The 13,764-nt window shown below is 35.7% G+C and overlaps 1 protein-coding gene across 1 annotated transcript in view; it reads left to right on the top strand.

Annotated features, from left to right (window-relative positions):
- LOC131064973 (uncharacterized) overlaps window positions 1–13,764 on the top strand; it is a 32,552-nt gene that overhangs the window by 17,064 nt on the left and 1,724 nt on the right. The gene's annotated exons all lie outside the window — the stretch shown is intronic.

The raw sequence follows: 13,764 nt of genomic DNA, 5'->3' as shown, positions 1-13,764 counted from the left end.
TGCAGTGTAGTCTTCACACTCATTGGTTTTTTACTATTTCACATTTCAGATGGTCAGATCCTTTTTTATTCTTCTTCTCTATAGATAAAAATAATGAATCTTCATTTGAGTCATCACTAACTTCATATTCACATGAATAAGTTTCCATTGAACAAAAATTCTTCTCAGGCATTTATTTGTCATCTATTCTCTTATTTCTATCATTCCTTTCATAGTTCTAGTCTTTTCCTTGTTGTCATCATCATATCTTTTATTATAATCTTATCTATAAGCCGCATCTAGAAGAATAATGGCCAATCCTTCCACAATTGAAATATTTAAATGGTAACATGCCTTTGTGTTTTCCAAATCCTTCTTTAGTTTTTTCACAAAGTTTTCTTCTTTGTAATCCATAACATTGCTTGCTTCCAGTTCATCTTCAATCTTCTCAGTAACTTTGAATGATTCTTCTTTCTTCAATTTTTGTATATCATCTAGCTCAACAATATCAAAGTCAAAGAGCGAGCCATACAACTGATCTAAATTGTAAGTATCCATATTTTTATGCCCTGCATACCTTACCCCCATTAGTTTCCTTGTGAAAATATGGTTCCCCTTTTTTGCTTTTTGTTGCTTTGTTTCTTTTAGTTTTGTTTTGTTTACCTCAGAACCTCGGAGTCTTGGAGTCTCAAGGTCTCTTTCTTTTGTTTTTTCTTTTCCAACCCTGGAACCCCGGACTCCCGAGGTTGGTCTCTCTTTTTTCTTGTTGTTACACAACCCCGGAACCTCAGAGTCCCGGGGTGTGTTTTGTTTGTCCACCTCGGAACTCCAGAATCCCAGAGTCCTGAGGTATGTTTGTCCATCAACCTCCGAACTCCAGGATCCCAGACTTCTATTGTTGATCATTTTCTTGCTTGTTTTTCATCACCCCAGAACCTCGGAGTTCTGAGGTGAGGTTTTTGTTCTTTGGTTTGCATCGACCCCATAACTCTAGAGCCCCGGAGTCCCGAGGTCCTCTTTAAGGCATTTATATAGACGAGGTTCGAGGGGGTATAAATAGGAAGAATGAACTTTTCAAAGCTCATTTGTGCATTCAAATTTCCATAACTCCTTTCCTTTGACCTCCACACTTCGTGCCTCCATCCTTTCGAGCTCCTTTCACGTTCTTGGGTGATTTTTCTCACCAGGTTGGTGATTTTTCTTTCCCTCCTTGTCGTTTTTAGTTTAGATCTTCTTCTTGTCGCTCATTTTCTTGTTTTTGTTTTGTTTTTCTTTTCTCCTCGCGTGCCCTAGTTCTACTCGAGAACCCTAGACCCGTAGACTTCTGGGTTAGTTGTTCTTCCCAACCTCGGAACCTCGGATTTCCGAGGTTGGTCTTGTACTTAACCCACGAGGAACCTGAAACCTCGGAACCCCGGAGTTTCGGATTACCCCTTTTTGAGGAAGTGAAACCAACAATAAACCTGGAATCCTAGCTCATTCTAGATTGATCTTTTGATTTATCATAGACCTCGAAGTTTCGAGGTCCGTTCTATTAAAGTCTTTTGGTATCTAGTGCACCCAACCCGGAACCTCGAAACCCCACAGTCCCGAAGTGAGCCTTATACATCAATCTCGGAACCCCAGAACCCTGGAGTTCTTGATCCATTTGCAATCTATCAAGCTAAGAATCTCGGAGTTCCAGACTTCATTCACAGTTTCCAGCCCAAAACCTCGGAGTTCCGAACTTCATTCATAGTTACCTACCCCGGAACCCTGGAACCCCGGAGTTCCAAGGTCCTTGCTTAAAAAATGAAATAAAGAGAGAACTACCTACCTTGGAACCTCGGAACTCTGGAGTCTCGAGGTGAATGAATTTTTTTATGTTTTTTATAAGGTATTGACACTTGTTTCCTTCTTGCATATTCAAGCAATTAGATGGACCCAACTTCTAGCAAGAGGGACAAGGACATTGATAGACTTCCGACAACAATGAAGTACCATTACCAAGGGCAGGTTTATGCTTCAAAATTGGTAATCAAATTAAATGGGTCACTGATACTGAGATCGGACATATCAAAATTGAAGATATTAAGTCCCAGTTAGACAAACCAAGGTTGGAACCCCCACAAAGAAGGATAAAGAGATTAGGCTTAGTAGAGGCTACCATCTTCCCACAGTTGGTGCAGGCTCCGAAGTTTATTATGACAATTCCCCAATTCTATGACCCTAACAACAGGAAATGCACAGACGCACAGGGTAAGACAGTGATAGATTTGCCCCCTGACATGCTGGGATTTGTGTTTGGCATCCCAATCAGAGACAAGATATTCCTCTCAACTGAAGAGGAAGCCTTGAATGTATGGAATGACAATGTGACCTCGAACAAGAGGCACATGAATGAAAATTGGTTGGAGGAAGAGAGGAAAACAAGTCTAAAGGCCGCAGAGATACTGAGGGCAGACTTTAAAGAGCCTTAGAGAGACCTGATCATCATGTTGAGCAAGGCCTTTGGCAAGCCCGACTGCAAACACTTTCACCCTCGGATGTTTCAATTCATGACCACCATCCCCATAGGGAAACAATACTTCGATTGGCCTTATATCCTTTTGGGAAACATTTGCAAGCAGATGAAAGAGGTCCACCAGACCAAGAAGTTCTTCTTTACCTCTTATCTCATCTAGGTGGCCGCAAGAGCTGGAAAATTTCCAGGCCTATAGGTTGAAGGTCAACTAGGTGACGAAGAAGGCCAGAAGAAGGTATGGGAATATTATTCCCAACTTCCCCTCATCAATGCAAAGGCACATTTTAAAAGGATCAACGATTCCTTCCTTTTTCCTGTAACTATTAAATTGACAGGAGATATAGGATACAGGATTAGCCCGGAGGCCATGGCTATCATCCAAGAGTGGGTATGTTGGTTTATTCAAAACCAATGCTCCACTTACATAAGGATCAGTGGGTTTATATGAAACCCACTACTGCTGCCAAAGTACTATAATGACAGGATCATCTTATTATAATATGTTAGGCAGTTGCTAGGCCTCCAATCCCTCCTGTCATCCAAGCACAAAATAGGGATTGACTGTTCAGTATCTATTGGGTATTTCTCTTGCCTAAAGATCCAGGTGGCAAAGTTGGCGTAGCTAGAGCTCCAAGATTTGAATTTAAAGGAATTTGATTATGCTAGGAAATTTTATCATCCCTATAGGAAACTCAAGCAAACTATGCCTAAGGCATATGAGGGACATAGGCCTAGACTGGAGGATTTTTGGGAAAACCTCCAGGATAGTTTTGAAGTAAGAGAGAAGAACTACAACAGTTTATCAGTTCCCCAAATAATGGATTTTGAAATTAAAACCAATCTCCCTAAAGGCCTAAGGGATGAGGGTGACTTACTAGATGCTGAATACAAAGAGCAAGAAATTGATAAAAGGCCCCTCTCCCCAATAAGGTGGTCCACAAATGAGGATGTGAATATAGAAAAGGTCTCCCAAGCGGTCATCAACAGGACCAAATAGTGGCTAAGTCAAAGGGTGAGGATGAGTGCTTCAAAGGGGAAGCAGAAAGAGTCTACTTCAGGGGTGCCCCAATCAAGGGGTTATAAGGAGTATGCTTGGAAAACAAGATCAAGTTCAAGACAAAATACATCTATTGACCCAGATAAAGCACTAAACCCCCAAGATAGCATCAAAGACTTAATGAGAAAGCTTCATAAAAAAATGAGGAAGTTTGAGTTATTGAAGAAGGCTGTAGACCTAGGAGTAACAGATGGATTAGGAGCAGTGCCACTCGCTGAAGTCCTTCCTCCAAGGACAGCTATAGGATAGACTGCAGGGGAAGGTTCTCAGGAGGAAGAAGAAGAAACAGAAACAGATGAAGATGCGCCTACTCAGCCTCCCCCAACAACTGCAACACAGGTCCCAGGTACCAATGACCCTATGCCACCACCAACTAATACAGTAGTTCCCCCAAGAAACAGGCATTTAAGCCTACTACAAAGACTATAACTGTCCATAATATTGAGACTGATTCAGATCAAGAGGAGGAACAAGGAAAAGAGGAACCTAGGGAACAATGGTCACTTGGAGGGGTGAAAGAACGAACTGAGGCAAAAGATTTATTGAATGAAAGATTTGTTTTAACCCCTCAGGACCAAGAAGACCTCCTCAAGGAAATTGTTGCCAAGCAGGACACGACATAAACAAAGGAGGAGGGAAGGGCATTCAGAGAATAGGTTAGTGATAGGTTGGGAGAGTTGCATAAGCAACAACAATTGAATGAAAATATAACTCTTTCGTTTGGACCTTCTCACCAAATAACTTCACTCCAAGGATATAGAAGCATAAGAGTAGAGGATGAAGGTGAAGCAGAAGAAGAAGAAGATATTCATGTGGTAACTGCTGACATCATACATCATAAGGGCGATGAAGATAAAGACGTCCCACAATGGTTGGAGTTCACCTTTGAGAAAAAGAAAAGAAAGGTAGAGTTTCCTAAGGTGACATTGCAACAGGAAATCATGAAGGAATCTAAAAAGGTCAAGAAACCAAAGATTGTACATCATTTGTCAAGGACAGGGTCTGGTGAAGTGGTTGCAGATGTGGCAGTTCCACTTCAGACTGAAGGTCAAACCTCTCCCAAATACCAAGTATCCCAAGTAAACTTGGGTAAGAAAACAAAGTGGGGAGATTTAGACACTTTAGAACTAGCCACTAGTGTTGTCAGAGGACGTGTAGAAAAGGAGCATACTTCCAACATAGAGCTTAAAGCATAGCTGGGGCAGTATAAGCAGTTGCTAGTAGAGATGAGTAAACCTCTAGACTCCTGTAGGATTGACAACCTACCTTCAACCTCATCATTACCAGAGGGAGAAGTAAAAGCATTAATGGAGGTGAGACAGGTGGCCGCTGCAGCCAAATCATGGGCTCAAATAAATGCTACCAAGAATAGATTATTTTTGCAGGATACGATGAAGGTATACTGGGAGGCAGTGCAGGTAGGTGGGACATTGGCTTCTTGTTCTACGCAATGGGAACATAAACACTGTTTTAAATAAACAGTTCAGAATTTCGAATAAAGTTTTGCATTTAGGAGAAGAGGTAAAGTGGAGGAAGACCTCTTAGGAGGAGGTAACTATAAGAACTTGCAGTCTTATGCATACATTTTGTAACTAAAGACTGAAATGCTTCAGTAGTATGTAAATGATGTGGCAGAAATTTGAGTCCCTCTCCTTAGGGAAATTTTGAAATATGAGAATTTTGTAAAGCATTTGCTTGGAGCTTTTGGGTTGGGGTTAACCAGTATGGGATCATGGAAGAAGAGCAGGTATTAACTCAATGAGACACATTTGAGGCTCAGAACCTAGGACCCTCAGCTCAGTCTAACGCAACATTAACGGATAGATACACTTACCTGATTACCCAATGTCAAGAAGTGGTAGAAACATTAAGGGAGTTAGAAGAGAGAAAAAAACACACCGAGGAAGTTTCAAAGAAGTATAAGTTCAGAATCAAGCATGTGACTGATCCTCCTATTGAAGCAATTGCATGCATTATTAATAATTATAAATCCTTTATTAAGAAGTGAAAGATAAACACATAGCTGCTAAAGATAGTAGGACTTCTTGCATGACTCCCAATTTTGTATTTTAGCTGCAACTCCAACTCATGTTCCAGTTTTGAGCAAAATTCTGCATGACTACGAAAGCTTGGCTCATACAACATGGTCTTCATAGTGCCCATTCAACCTCCATTTTTTAGTAGTTAACTGGAGTATAAAGGTAGAAACTTGCAAGTTAATTGCGACTCCTAGTCTTATGTTCTTAATTTAGATTAGGTTTATTTCCTAGATAGTAGGGAAAAAAACTCTATAAATTGAGGATTTGGATTCATTTGTAAGGGTCCCCAAATTAATGATTTGTGGCCCACTTAGAAGCTTTTAGATTATTTTGTAGATTATGATAAATTTCAGTTATTCTTTATTCTTTGACGTAAATACAAGAAGCAGCTTGTAGATTGCCTGATCTACGTTTATATTCTACAAAAAATGCTCTGTGTAGTCTCATAATGTCTATTATTTGGAATTAGCAACGTGGTTTGATCTTCTGTATATTGCTTTATGAATCATATTGCACACATAAGTGGTGTATGAGAATTATTGTGGTAGACGATATTATTGGTGATTTTATTTCCATAAGTCTGTAAAGTTGATGATTTTGCAGGTTTACTGGAGGTCCATTGTTGAATGCTAATCTAGATAATATTTGATAATTTTGGATTGCAGGGAACTAATTGAGTAGTTTGTTAAGTTGTTATTGAATTGGCTTCATTGTTGTTTTTTCTTGTTTCCTTTATCCTTCGCAATTTTATTTTCCAGAAAAGTCTTAAATCATAAAATACAAAAAAAAAAGAGGAAGTTAAGTTGTTAATGATTAGTGGGATTTAGTTTTAACCAGCAGGCTCCTTAACAGGTACAACCACTTCAACCATTGGGCTGCCCGTCACCGTCGAGACCCGACTACAGAGACCTTGGAGTGATTAATTCCCCAGAACTTATTACTTTTCAAGAGAGGTGCTGAGTGTTCACATTGGCTACCTGACTGTTGGCGAGTGTGTCAAAATAAACGTTAACACATATCATGACTTTGTTTTCAATAGCATGCTTCTTAGGTTCGTAGCATTTAGGCAGTGTTGACATAAATTTTCTTACAACATCACTTTATTCCAACATTCCACCAATACCTCTTAGTGCACTCACACTCTCATTCACTCAATGTAGATATATCTTAATGTTCTCATCATCACACATCCTCATATTTTCAAACTTGTGATTTAGATTTGTCAACTTGGCTTTCTTTGTCTTCAAATCATCTTCATAAACACTACTCAACTTCTCTCAAATTGCTTTAACAGACTTCAACCCAACAACTTTAGAAAATATAAAATCACCTAAATAGTTGATAATTGCAATCTTAGCCTTCACACTATTCTCATGTGTCTTAAACTCATTTGGAGTATGAGGACCATTTGCGAGAGTAGTATATCTAGTTTGGACAATTTCCCATATTCCAGTTAGTAGAGATTCCAAATGACATTCCCTTCTGTCCTTCCAATAAGAGTAACTTGTGCAATCAAACTTTAGTGCTTTGTAATTTACTTCTTGCACCATATCAACTCTTCCTTAAGTAGTTTAGCTTCTCTAAGAGGAACCAAGATCTCTACCAATTTTTGAACACATGGAACTAAGAGGGGGTGGATTAGTTTGGACATCAAAACACTTTACTTCTGATATATTAAACTTGAAACCACACTTAACAGGGAGAAAACACAATGAGAATCACATCACAATATAAATAATTGATTAATTTTTTTAGGCTCAAGACCAAGGATCTCACTAAACTTGAGAGACATGCAAGAGTAAGGCCCATGATAGCTCATTTCCAAGGTAGCACACCCATTCATTCCAACGTCATCATCAAATGAAATATGTAGATAAAAAATGTAGCATACCAACCATTCAGCCCCAAAACATCTTCCAATGTAAGAAAATCAATGCAAATCTAAACATTATGGTTCTACCCATATCGACATCCAAAAATAATCACTAATGTATATCTAGACCAAAAAGGCATTATCTAGATAGGATACACCACCTTAGTCAACCAAAAACCAACCCAGTTGACAACACAAAACTTTGAACACCATAACTTTACTTGCCAGTTTCACTACATAAACCAAATGAACATTTCATCCAAGCTACAACACATGACTCCACATAAATCAGAGAATCACCGAGCATTCTTCGAACTAGTTCCAATAGACAACCATATTGTCATAATAACAATAACCTAATCCCTAACATCTGAAATAAAAAAGAGCTTGTAAAATTGATAATAAAACATACATAGATCATAAACATTATATTTAGAACCATACTCCAGAGACATCAGAGAAATGCAAAGCATTATTCTGTTGGGACATTAAATACTCTTTGCTGCATATTGAAACTTCCACTATACCAATATTCTGGAAACACTTCATAGATGTTATACAAAATCACCAAACACCATATCAACATTTGAACACTCATTACTAGACCATATACACTACTAAAAATCTGATACAACCTCTCCACATCTACATATAGATAACTGAGACATTACTAACAAACACTAGACAAGTTTGACATCAATGACAACACAACTAATCATAAGTCAGGTTTTCAACATTATTTGAGACATTAATGACAAATAGTAGACAGGTTTGATATCGATGACCACACAACTCGTCATAACTTAGGTTTCCAATATTGGTAGAGTACCAAGACCCAAGACACAAAAATTGGTCTCAATATTGACATATGACAATAGTATGATAGCATAATGCCTAAAAAAAATTGAAATGATTGATGAGGAGGATCCCTAAATAAAGTACCCAAAAGGAGTATCAAATTGTATAGGGGTTACAATCTATGAAAATAAGTTTATCCCCGCTTTAGTGGGAGTATGAACTTACACTCACACTCACGATAATGTAGAGATGTAGAAATAGAGCAGCTAAGAGCAAGACAAGCTAGGGATAGGATGACACTAAGATAAGGAATGATAAAGTCCCCAAGATTAGGATCCTATAAATCCACACAAAATATTAAAATATACACATACAAAGAATAAGACTTTAGTAATTTTAAGAGAAAAAAAGGTTCCATGTATACTAGGTAGTCAATGCTAGGTTACACATTTTGGTACATCTTGTTTTTTGCTAAAATCACACATTCTATAGAAAATATAATGATTTAATCCTTGAGAGGTCCCATTTGAAGGAATTAATTGAAGAGGGTTAGATCAAATCCTCTTAGATCAAACTTCGTTTGGTAGAACCTCTCTACTCTTAAACCACATCTACAGTGCAGTCTCCTTTGCACCTATCAAAATGTTAATAGAAAACCACTTTTACATTAGCTTTTGTGGGGTAAAATAAATTCATTTAGAATTTTTGTTTTGTAAGTATGTATTCTTTATTTTAATCTTTCCAAAAAGTATATATTTGAATATATTTACTTCTTATTTCTTATGAATGTAGGTTTTTCATTGAACATTAAGGATTGTGTCTCACACAATTGGAAAAATTAAAAAATAGATTTTTTTTTTTTTTGAAAAATATATTTTCCCTAGGTATCAATATCCTCATTTCAACACCAAAAGAAGTTAAATGTACACAAAAAAAATATGCATTAATAAATAGACCTCCCTCCAAATTACAATTACTTTGACTTAAAAAATTAACTAAAAAGAATATATGCAACAAAATATTACAAAAAAATATGCATACACTAGAGATATTGATCTGACAAATCTATGATTTAAAAATTATAATTTTATTCTTTCTATAAAAATTTTATGCATTACAAAATAAATGTCAAATCTAAGAAATGTTGATTATTGTAAATAAGTTAATAATAGTTACATAAGACATGCACAATTCATTTCTATTTTTAAAAAAATATATTTAAAACTTGCAATTAAATTCTCACAAATTAGTAGATTACTTCATCTTCAAATTCTTAATGGTTTAGTTGTTACAAGTGTTATAAAGTGAAGATTTGGTGCAAAATGTTGATTCAAGTGTAAACAATGGCAATGATCATGCTAACACTTTATGTTATTTTAGTTAGCTAATTCTCAAGGAGAAAAAAGTGATAACAACATTCAAACTAGTGTGCCATGCTATTCTAGTTTAGAAATATATAAGAAAGCATATAATATGGTTTTCAAGGGATCAATGTAGTAAGCCGCATTATGCTAGATGACCAAAACAAAGGTTAAATGCTATGCAAGTTGCTACAAATATATTGATAATCGTGCCTTATAGGGGGTTATGTAACAGAATGTCGTCGCTATGAGAGCACACCAATGAATGACTACAAGCTATGAGGAGGCCTCATATGCCTCCACTTAATATGTCAAAATATTGTCTTGTTGATACCTTAAGGAAGATAGAGATCCACAATAAGGATAAAACACCTTTAACACCAAGGAGATATCCTCAACAAAAATGCATGTGTTCTAAGTTAGGAGGAATATTTTTATAAAGGATGCAATTTTTTGAGAAGGAAGAGATATTTGTAAAGGAGATATTTTTCAACAAGTGTAAAGGGATCCTTATTAAGAATACACGCCTATCAAAGAGGAGGAAGAGATCTTTGTCTAAATATGTCTACCTCCATATAGAAAGGAGATCTTTAAACAAAGATGGCATCTTCGACACTAAAAGGAGAACGAGATCAAGAATTCATACCTTCACAATTGCTAGGAGAGGAGATTCTTGATGAAGGATTACACACTTTCAACACCAAGAAGAGATCATTTAAAAATTATATGCTTTGAAGAAAGGAAGAGGTTTTAATAAAGGGAACACACCTCCAAGAAAGGATAAGATCCTTATGAAGAACAAAAAATTCTATATGCAAGAAAATAAAATCGTTATAAGAGATATAACTCAACAAAGGGAAAGTGGATCCTAATAAAGGATAAGTATTTGAAGGCTATTCTTGCCCTTAGTATAGATGCAAGAATAATTAGGATATTATGTTTTTATTCAATCTATACTATATTTCATTCTCATGAGGAATGCATCCAACATTTTTTTAATGACCAACACAGTGTTCTGGACATCAAATCTTCCATTTTTTTGAGAGCTTATCATTGGATAGGCATCCATCCAATCTTATAGAAGGTATTTGGGAGGTGTTAAAGGATGAAGGAACTAATACAAGCACCCATGAAAGGCATTACTCCATGCAATAGATATAATTTTCTATGATTTTCATGCATATGACCAAAAGTTCCCTTCTTGTATAAAGTCATATAAATATATAGGTATTTTTGAGATTGAGTGTATAAAGGTTTCATGATCATGAAGGAAGACATGACTACATTTATTTTTAAGATCACTATATTGTTATACGGGTTGTGATTGGATACATATTTACTATTTGTATTTGAAGGTATATGTTTATTTTAGCATGGGTATATAGAGGAGAAAGTGGAATATTTTTTGAAAGATTCAGTTCCCTTATTGTCAATCCATAACAAAATTTAATATAATGTCATCATTTCCATTCAAAATGGGCTACTACATTCATTGAAATGTGTTGAAAAGTTTTCCCTAGAAGGAAAGGTCAATTGAATGTGGAAAGGAGTAAAATGGCTTTGGTAATGTATAGCTTTTATTGTGTATAGGGTTATTTATTTTTGCAGTGATTTAATAATAATATTTGTGGAGAATATCCAAACATAATGCATTGGTGAGTTGCTGAAATCTATGGATGTTTAAGTGAAGGAATTCAAAACATGATTGCGCCTTTAATAATTATTTTTGATGATTTTATATTTGAAGTATAAAGATAACTAGTGTAAATGGATCCATCACTGATTGAAATTGACATAACTATTTTTAACACTTGACCATGACACACATATGTCAAACATTTCTTGTATTTTTGAGGTCATCTTTGTTATACATGTCGAGGCATTCCAAGAATCACATGCTTACAATATCAAAGAGATCAATGTGACATTGAATGGATAAAGTGTAACAAGGTAATTGAAAGCTAGTGACACTAGAGGATGGAGTGATTTCCATCATCTCAAGCCATCTTCTTATTTTGAGATGGTGTTTTGCATGAGAAGCATTCTTTGTTTCCTTTTTATGCTGATATATTTTAAAGATGCATATAATGTGAATCTTTTTTTGAAGATAGGTGAGAAATTTGGTGGAAACAATATAGACTAATGACCTATGAGTTCATGGCTATGTGATTGATATTTACACCCTTTTAGGGGTTGTGAGACAATTTGATGGATCTCTATGAGTACAACTCAATATTGATTCTCATCCAGTAATTTAAGAATTTATGATTTGAGAGTTCAACAAAAGGGTAGTTTGAGAACTCAAGAACTTAGCTCAGAGCTACACCTTTTTGAGGGTCACGAGACAACTTGATGGAGTTCCACTTGGTTCAATATTTGTTTCTTCAAAGAAATATCTTCTTAATAATGTGTATTTATGTTATGTAATGAACAAGTTTTGTCACATGTAAACCTTGAGGGGGTCCCTTGATGATGTAAATAAAGAACTAGCTGAAAGTAGAAATTTCTTTACAAAACATAGGTTAACTTGTAGGTTTTGTTGTTTATGGTCTTGTCTCCATAAATTACATCAATGGATTGCAGAAAGAAAGGCTCAAAATTTATCTAGTGCTGGTGGTTACTTTGTTATGATATTTGTTAGGATGTGGAATTTCTCCCATCCCCTCTATTTAAAGAGGCAACTGTCATGATTTTATTATTTGAGTGTGTAGCTGATCCAGTGATCAAGAAAATATGAATTGTAGCATTTAAGCTGTAATGATTTGTAACTGGACTGGTCAATGAATAGAGGATGTGTCGTAGCATTTAAGGTATTTGTTTGTGGTTATGTGTGATTGTGTATATATTTGAATTTGTTTGAATCTATTAGTCTCTATCCACCACTAACGATATTTGATTGTGTGGAGGATCAAAATATCGTCTTTTGTAATTTATGGGCTTGAAAACATCTTTTTTTATCGAATCGTGGTACTCCACTTTTAACCCTTCCACAAAATTCTTTAGTGTCAAGTCTATTTGGGTTCATCTCTCTAATTTTTCATTGTTATTATTGGAGTGACTCCTATTTCAAAGTGATTGGTGATGCATTGGGAAACCATTAGGCTATAGACAAGAAATCTTCAGATTTCATGCACATGACCTATGCACACATTTTGGTAGATTTAGGTACTTAAAAAGATCTCTCGACAAAAATAATCCCTAAAGTGGATTGCAAAAGGATTACTATTTTTGTTGTCGAAGATGCTAGAACACAAGCCACCTTGTTGCTTATTGCCACAACTCCAAGTCCAAAGAAAATAATTTAGCACTATGGTGGAAAGACAATGCCCCTCACCACTATATTGTTGAGAGCCCATTGGATGCTTCAGATACTTTCCTTGGGCCTGAGATTTGGGAGAAAATTATAAACAATAGAAATTAAATCATGACCAAAAAAATCTATCAAAGTGGATGTTGCTTCTCATCTTTACTTGGTTGCAGGCTCAATGGGAGAACAAGAGAGTTTATAGGGGTCTCAACTTGTCTTGGACAATAGTTTGGATCTACGAGTTTTATCTCAAGGCAAGAAAAAATCCAAAGAAATGGCAACATTTGTAATTCAAAATGAGCATTGGCTTTTCATGAGAAGTACAATGAATCGTCTACAATCCTTATAACATCTATGCTTACCCATTAAATTGAAGAAGATTGCAATGTTGCATAGAGAGTTGTAAAAAAGAAAAAACACAATTTCCAACAACGGCATTAATGCTTTCCATAATATGCACATGCATTGACACTCTAAAAATAGTGGTAACATCTCCAAATTAGGTCAGATTATTTAGTGATAGTGAAATTTAGGATCCTTATACATCCTTGTTTTTATTGGTTGGTCCACTTTATCTTTCAATGGCCTTTTATTATGGAGCAATCCAAATCATGTTATTTATATAAAAATTTATAAGATTGACCCCTTCACCAAATTTACCAATAAAAAAAGAAAAAGAAATATAATATGAAAAAAATTGAACACACTAAAAAACATCCTCTCTATTTCTATAAATATCTTTTGAAATCGTACTAAAACTACATTCACAGTTGACTTAAATTTAAAACTAAGTAATTGAAATATAATATACTTAGAATTAAATATATTTCATAAAATATCTATGTTT

Source organism: Cryptomeria japonica, chromosome 6 (genome assembly GCF_030272615.1).
Source record: "Cryptomeria japonica chromosome 6, Sugi_1.0, whole genome shotgun sequence".
In the NCBI taxonomy this organism is placed as follows: Eukaryota; Viridiplantae; Streptophyta; class Pinopsida; order Cupressales; family Cupressaceae; genus Cryptomeria; species Cryptomeria japonica.
Note: the sequence above shows the minus strand (reverse complement) of the source record. Positions and strands in the feature narration are given on the sequence as shown.